The 5,719-nt window shown below is 38.5% G+C and overlaps 1 non-coding gene across 1 annotated transcript; it reads left to right on the forward strand.

The window, feature by feature from the left end:
• The first annotated feature begins 4,445 nt into the window (after positions 1 to 4,445).
• Positions 4,446 to 4,609, forward strand: LOC115873271. The gene has a single exon (XR_004048318.1). It is a non-coding gene; the product is annotated as a U1 spliceosomal RNA (small nuclear RNA).
• Positions 4,610 to 5,719: the final 1,110 nt, after the last annotated feature.

Here is a 5,719-nt window from a genome sequence, read left to right on the forward strand (position 1 = left end):
TTATCTTTATTTTCCCCAAATTTCAGTTTCTCTTTCCAGGGAGGATAGACTTTTCCCTTTAGGAAGAAATCTGCCTCTACAACTTATTGCATTGACTCTGGTGAGCTCTTCTTGAACACAACAGATGTCTAAGATGCCATTAACATCTGACCTTTTCTCTAAATCACATGGTCAATCTATTCTGCCATATTACCTTTATTGGTAACCTGAGAATTCTAGACTTTCTTCCCATGGTCTTTGGAAAAATGAGATTAACAGTATTATAAATCAATTTTTATCCAAGTAATATCATTTACTGACATGGCATTTTGAGGTATAGCCAAATGGCTGACTATTTCACCTGTTCTGAATATATTGCTTTGGCTTTTTCCCAGTCTTTCCTTTGAACTGCAAGAGGGAGTTTTGCATAAGGATTTAATAAGAAGCCTCATCATGAGCTAGAAGTTCACATTTAAGCTTGGAATCAATGAGAAAGCAGAATTTGTCATTAGGCTACATTACATTCTCCCAAGCCTCCTTCAGGTGTATCAGAGAGCTCACCTATGAGACCAAGGGACCAGGTTGCAGCAGCAACATCAAAAAGCATCATGGATTCTTAAAGGTTAACATAAAAGCAGCTGCTGTCTGGTGGACTGTAATTCATAGTGACCAGGTATGTGTCAGGGTAGAACAGTTCCATTGATTTTTCAATGGCTAATTTTACACAAATAGAGCACCAGGCCTTTCTCTGCAGGTGACGCTGGTGAACTACAATCTCCAATCTTGGGGTTTTCAACTGGGTGTGTTAACCATTTAAACCATCTGGGTGCTCTTTGAAGGCACCCTGGTGGTATAGAGAATTATGCATTGGGCTGCTAACCTCAGGGTCATTGTTAGCCCTTCAGCCACTCTGTGGGAGGAAGGTGAGGCTGTCTGCTCCTGCAAAGAGTACAGCTTCAGGAGTCCTAGGGAGTCATTACACACTGTTCTATAGGGCTGCCTTGAGTCAGAAAGGACTTGGTGGCAGGGGATTTTTGGTTTGGGATTTCATTTACATGCTATTGTTTTTCCTAGATGCCACCAAGTCAATTCTAACTCATAGCAACCACATAGTAATGCTCCATTTTTACCACTAAAAAATGCGTGGTAAATGAAACCAGTATCTAGGTCAGAGGTTCGCGAACTATGGCAGATGGGTTGCATAATCATGTTCATTTTATTTTTCATTGTCCATGGCAGAATTGAATTCTCTTAGTGAGCCTGTTTAACATATAAAGAAAACCTAAAACATTTACTACCTGACCTTTCACAGAAAAAGTTTTCTGGCCTGTCATCTAAAATAGATGCTTCCAGTTAGATCAGATACATGAATCAGTAAAAATGGGAGAATAAAAGATGCTTACCAGCAAAAAAGTGCTCTCCCAAAGCCAACATTTCCTAGATTGGACTGAAGGTGATGAACACAGAACAAGGACAAGCTGTGTACGTGTCCTTTGCTAATAGTCTTGACCACTCACTCGTTCTCCCTCTCAGCCCTCAATCGTGGACTGGTAGTTTGATATCAGAAGTTTGTATGCATTATCATCGAGCCCTGCTTTTTGAAGGATCACCTCCAGGTAACTCGTTCCCCTTTATTTTCCTGATTTCTCTCCAGCTCTGCAGGACCGCTAGACTCTCAGGTGCTACCTTCCCACCTCTGGGTCAGTCAGCCTCCTCCAGGCACCTATTTGACAAAGAAAAGCCACTGGTCTGCATCATTGCATTCCATTGCTATTAGGAATTCTGCGATCCAAATGTCCCATTTTGGTCTTTAGATATAAGCACCCAGTTTTGAACTGATTAACATGGGGCTTGAACAGTCCATGAATGCAGAATAAAATCTGCCTTCAGGGCCAGTCTCTGGACAGCTATATTGACTCATTCTTTCTTCATTTCTCGCTAACAAACATTGAACTTATTCTGTTTACTCGCTGTGACCAGAGGGAAGCCTTGGGCAAGGGACCTACTCCTTCCAGGCAGCATGGTCATAAGATATTGTGCATCTCCAGTGAATGTCTGTGGACCAAAAAAATAAACCCTTAAAAACAAGGCAATTCCACGAATAAAATGCTGCGGTGAGCCTTCAAGTCCATCTGAATTCTAGTGACCATACAGGACAGCATCACTGCCCCCACAGCGTTTCAAAGGCAGCGATCTTTATGAAAGCCAAATTCTACATCTTAATCCTGTGGCGCAGCAGCTGGTGGATTCAAACTGCTGACCACTGTGTTAGTAGCTTGGCACTTTACCTTTATACCGCAGGACTTCTTAAGTAGTGACAAGATGACCAGAATTTAGCGATAAAATAATACATCATGATAGAGGATAAAAGAAGGAGTGAACACTGAAAAGTGTCTGAGGACTTGAAGTTGCACTGATTTAGAAAAATAAACCAGGGCTTTCTTTTATAGCAATAATATTGACTTTTTCATTTAAGATATCTGGAAAAGAGATTTTCCAATCTTGCCTCAGCATGCTATGAAACTTCAAATATGTACTTCTACATGTTTTTATTTACATTTCAAATGTATAAGTATATCAAGAATAAGACTCAGAAAGGGAAGTCCCTTCAATTTCTCCCACTGCATGGTTACTAATAATAAATAGGTATCAAAAGGGGAAATCCCATCAGCTCCAGACGAGTTGAAGCACAGCTCCCTGAGGGAGGGGCTGTGGAGTGTGTTCTCCCAGGAGCGTCTACAGGGTGGAGCAGCAGGCATGGACTGCCTCCTATGCAGGTTGCATCATATTTATACATATCAAGACTTTTAAAATAATAGATATAGAAAGTGTCAGGATTCTGCTGTTTCAAAATTCCTGAGAGTATATTGGAAGTATAAATTATGTAGGGTTTGATTTGTTATTAGATTCATAAATTGTTTGCATCTTAACATTGTTCCTTATCTAAGTGACTTTGGGCATCCCCTTAATTTCCCTGAGTCTCCGGTTTCCTTTCTGTAAATTGAATATGGATACCTTCGGACAGGTGTTCTCAGGAAACATGAGGACAGGTGTCCTCATAAAAACACATGTGGTTATCTTAACATGAGACCCAGCCATGCATTAAATCATAGCCATCGACGTAAATGTGCGTTACTATACTTCACATGTACAATATGCTTTAACATAATTTCTTTCTCATTTTCTAAAATACAAGTTGCTTAAGTTATGTGGAAGAAATGTATTATTTTTTCGTGAATTTTCCATGAACTTTTAAAAACCTCCTTGAGTGTGTACAAATTCCTGGCTTCACAAGATAAGTGATTTTTGTTTTGCTTGTTTGATTTTACTTTTTTAGTGTATTTATTTATTATTTTGGGTTTGTTTTGTTTTTAGGGTTATCCTAAAATATTTGAACTATTTTTCTGCCTTGGTGATTTTAATACATAATTAAATATTTCTTTTATATGGAGCTTACCACAGGGCGTCAGGGAGAAAGATGAGGTTTTCTACTCTGGGAAAGACTTTCAGCCTCAGGCAACTACAGGAGCAGTTCTTCCTGTTCTACGACATCACTATGAGTCCGAATTGGATCAAAAGCAGTGAGTCTGGAGTTTTTATTTGGCCCTTATTTTTCAATGCTGCATATTAGGATAGAGATGGTTAGGCTTATAAATTTTCAAATTTGTTTTTCTGGTTAAAATCTCAAAGTTGACTTTTTCCCATTTTGCACTAATTCAGCAGATATTTAAGAAGTTCTTTCTATGTATTAGGCTATCCTAATACTATAATTTATAATAACATTCATAATAATCTATGCCTGGAAGAACTCCTACTTTAGATTGATACTTCTCTCAATTAGTAAATAAATAGAACATTCGGAATATATGACTAAATCGTGAGCCAAAATAGTCATCTCATCCCCAAGCAGCATGCTAATTCCCATGGATTCCCTTCATAGATCAGGAAAAGTAGTTTGCTAGAGCAGTGGTCCTGAAGCTTACTTGCGCATCAGAATAACCTGGAAATCTTGCTACAAAGACATATGTCTGGGATTTTCCTTACCCAGAATCGTATTCAGTAGGCTGTGGCTAGATTTGTATTTTGAAAATGCTTCCAAATAGTGCTGAGACTGCTGGCCCAGGGACCACGCTCTTAGAACATCGCCAACTCTACAAGGTGAGGCTGGCACAGAGGAGGTTCTCCAGGTGGTGCACAAGAACATCAAGTTTGCAACAATCAGGGGTGGGGTGGGGTGGGGGTGTTGAACAGAATGTTAGCTCTACTAATGCTGAGCTTTCTTAAGCCATTTTTTTTTTTTTTTTACTTCTCTTCAGTCTTGCAGAGCAACTCCAATCTGCCTGGTTCAGCTCTATGCAATCAGTTCTTTAGTTTCTATTTCTAATTCCTTCATCTCCTCAAAATTCAAATCTATAACTTGGCATATTTTTTTCTAAAAGTGTACTGTGAATAAAAATAAATGGATGATACTTACCTGGCAGGGGAGATACCATGATCATGAAGGTGGTTTTCCCAAGGCGAGGCTTATCCATTGCACTCCAGATGTGCTGACCCCTGCGATTTCCCCAAATGTGGGAAACTCGACTGCATAATTTGTGGTAGTGGGGGACTGCGTTCGCGCTCTCCCCTTAAAAAGAAAAAAGGATGAATAATAGTATCTGTAATGGCCCAAGAACTGTAGGTTCCTCTGTCAGTTCTTTTGTCTCTCCATCCCTGTGGTGGTTTAAAGAATGAGGTCTCATTTTCAAACAAACTTATAGTTTATACTTACAATTTACATCATCAAACCGCATGCTTGTAGGTGTGGCATGAATTCGAACTGCACACTCAAAGAGTATTCAATCTAATTGAAGTAAAGAAACAATACAAAGTGAAACACAATTACGGGTCAAAAAGGGGTTATAATGATTTATAGCTTTATAAGAATTCACAGAAGGAAGAGAGTGAAATGTCCCAGAAATGTTAGGGTAGCTGGATCTATAGAGAGGAAAGGAAAAGAATGAAACGCAGAAAGGAGGAAGAGAATAGGGTTTCACCATGAGAAGACAACGAGAATCATTATAAACTATGCGACTGATTGACCTAGAAAAATGATGATATGATGGGGAGTCGGAGAAAAAGTGCCTTAGAATCAATTGGAGAATGTAGGTTTGTTTATATCATCAATATTAATAAAGATGCGGGAGCACACACACACAAAGATGGAGGAACAACATGTCAGATGAATTTTTGACTTGATGTTAAAAGATTGATTGGTTATGATATTCTTTCCAGAGTAAAGACGAAGACCGAGGGCAGAGAAATAGTATAAAGGAATGAGGACTGATGAGACACCTCTCCTGGAGACCATACAATGATAGGCACTCTCAAATAGAGTGTCTACTCTTAAAGGAAATTGGACTTTGACATTGAAAGATAATTGGGACTTTTGAGATAAAGGCAGAGAATGTAACAGTAGCAAATGTAACAGATAATAAATTTAACTGTACTGAAATCATAAAAGTGTGTTCTTAACCACAGTGGGATAAACTTAAGTAAGAATAACAGAAGAAAACAAGCAAAGTAAAAAAGTATGTCAATTTTTATAGCCCTTTCCAAAATTACAACCAGATCATAGGAAAAAAATCACAAGCTAAATTATTTTTAAAAATAAGCAATGTACCCAAATGCAGAATGTTTTTAATATAGCTTAGCTATGTTGGTATATTAAATATTTTATGTTCTATAAAGAATCACATTG

This window comes from Echinops telfairi, unplaced genomic scaffold (genome assembly GCF_000313985.2).
Source record: "Echinops telfairi isolate 266 unplaced genomic scaffold, ASM31398v2 ScPeMD7_7467;HRSCAF=8505_1, whole genome shotgun sequence".
In the NCBI taxonomy this organism is placed as follows: Eukaryota; Metazoa; Chordata; class Mammalia; order Afrosoricida; family Tenrecidae; genus Echinops; species Echinops telfairi.